Source organism: Pristis pectinata, chromosome 1, assembly GCF_009764475.1.
Source record: "Pristis pectinata isolate sPriPec2 chromosome 1, sPriPec2.1.pri, whole genome shotgun sequence".
NCBI classification, from domain to species: domain Eukaryota; kingdom Metazoa; phylum Chordata; class Chondrichthyes; order Rhinopristiformes; family Pristidae; genus Pristis; species Pristis pectinata.
In genome coordinates, this window is record NC_067405.1 from 148,917,181 (window position 1) to 148,920,006 (window position 2,826).

A 2,826-nucleotide genomic window follows, 5' to 3' on the forward strand; every position below is an offset into this window, starting at 1 on the left:
GCACCCAAGACCCCTCTGTACATCAATGCTCCAAGGGTCCTGCCATGTATTGTATAATTTCCCCCTATATTTGACCTCCCAAAAAACACCAACTCACACTTGTCCAGATTAAACTCTATCTGCCATTTCTCTGTCCACATTTCCAACTGGTCTACATCCTGCTGAATCCTTTGACAACCTTCCTCACTGTCCACAACTTGCCAATTTTGGCAGAGCAGCTGTGCCCTGTCTGGAAAGGTTGTTTGAGCTCCCAGCTGCATGCCACTTAGTCATAGAATTATAGAGCGCAGAAACAGGCCCTTTGGCCCAGTTAGTCTGTGCTGACCAAGCTGCCTACCTGAGCGACTCCTATTTGCCTACATTTGGCCCATGTCCCACATAAACCTTTCTTCTCCATGTACCTGTCCAAATGCCTTTTAAATGTTGTAATTGTACCTGCCTCCACCACCTCCCCTGGCAGTACATTCCAAACACCCACCACTCTCTGTGTACAAAAAAACCTGCCCCACTCATCTCCTTTAAACTTTCCCCCCTCACCTTAAATACATACCCTCTGGTATTTGACATTTCTACCCTAGGAAAAAGACTGACTATCTGCCCTGTCTATGCCTCTCACAAGTTTTATACACTTCTATTGGGTCATCGCTCAGCCTCCGAAGCTCCAGAGAAAACAACCTAAGTTTATCCAACCTCTACTCATAGCTAATACACTCTAAATTCAGGCATTAGAGTAAACCTCTTCTGCACCCTCTCCAAAGCCCACACACCCTTCCTGTAATGTGGGGACCAGAACTGCACACAATACTCCAAATGTGGCCTAACCAAAGTTTTATACAGCTGCAACATGACTTGCCAACTTTTATACTCAACGCCCCGACTGACGAAGGCAGGTATGCCGTACACCACCTTTATCACCCTCTTGTGTAGCTACTTTCAGGGAGCTATAGCTTTGCACTCCAAGATCTCTGTACATCAATGCTCCCAAGGGTCCTGTCCTTTCCTCTTGCACCTGACCTCCCAAAGTGCAACAACTCACACCTGTCCAGATTAAACTCCATCTGCCATTTCTCTGCCCACGTTTCCAACTGGTCTATACCTGCTGTACCCTCTGACAACCATCCTCGCCATCCACAGCTCCACCAAGTCTTGTATCATCTGCAAACTTACTAATCAGCCCACCTACATTTTTGTCCAGATCATATATCACAAACAACAGAGGTCCGAGCACTGATTGCTGTGGAACATCATTGGTCACAGGCCTCCTGAGAAAATAACACCCCTCCACAGGTTTCCTGTTCTGATGAAGGCATGGATTGGAACAGTAACCATGCTCCTCTCTCTGCAGATGCTGCCTGACATGCTGATCTCTAGAATTTTCTGATTTAATTTCAAATTTCCAGCATTTCCAATTTTTATTCTTATTTGACCCTCACCCTCCACAACTGCAGTCACACTCTGCCTTCTCCTTGACGCTGCCCCCATCTGTTCTTCTCTCTCTTAACATCAGTGTTGGGAAATTAGCAGATCAGGGGAACCAGCACTGCACCTTATCAAAGGCCACATCCCAACCCACCAACAGACAGACATCCTCTCCCCCCACCCCACACACCCTCCCACCGACCCCACACCACACACACCCTCCCCCCCACACACCCTCCCACCGACCCCACACCGTCCCCCACACACACCCTCCCCCCACCCCACACACACCCACCGACTCCACACACCCTCCCCCCACACACACCCCCCACCCCACACACCCTCCCGACCCAACACCACACACACCCTCCCCCCACACACCCTCCCACCGACCCCACCCCACACACACCCTCCCCCCACCCCACACCTCCTCCCCCCCCACACACCCTCTCACCGACCCCACACCTCCCACCCACACACAAACCCTCCCCCCGACCCACACACACCCTCCCCCACCCCCCACACCCTCCCCCACACCTCCCCCCCACACACCTTCCCCCAACCCACACCTCCCCCCCACACACCCTCCCCCCCACCCCACACCCACCGACCCCACCCCACACCTCCCCCCCACACACACCCACCGACCCCACACCTCCCACCCACACACACTCCCCACACACACAAACCCTCCCCCCACCCCACACACACCCTCCCCCCACCCCACACACACCCTCCCCCCGACCCCACACCTCCCCCCACACACCCACCCTCCCACCGACCCCACACCTCCCCCCCACACACACCCTCTCCCCCACCACACACACACCCTCCCCCCACACACCCCACCCCCTCCCCCCACACACACCCTCTCCCCCACGCCACACACACACCCTCCCCCCACACCCCACCCCCTCCCCCCACACACCCCACCCCCTCCCCCCACACACACCCTCCCCTCCACCACACACACCCTCCCCTCCACCACACACACCCTCCCCCCCTCCCCCCCACACACACTCCCCCCCACACACACTCCCCCTCACACACACTCCCCCCCACACACACTCCCCCTCACACACACTCCCCCCCACACACACCCTCCCCTCCCCCCCACACACACCCCCTCCCCCCCACACACACCCCCTCCCCCCCACACACCCCCTCCCCCCCACACACACAGACCCTCCCCCCCCACACACACACCCTCCCCCCCCACACACACACCCTCCCCTCCCCCCCACACACACACACCCTCCCCCCCACACACACACCCTCCCCTCCCCCCCACACACACCCTCCCCCCCCACACACACACCCTCCCCTCCCCCCCCACACACACCCTCCCCCCCACACACACCCTCCCCTCCCCCCCCCACACACACACCCTCCCCTCCCCCCCCACAC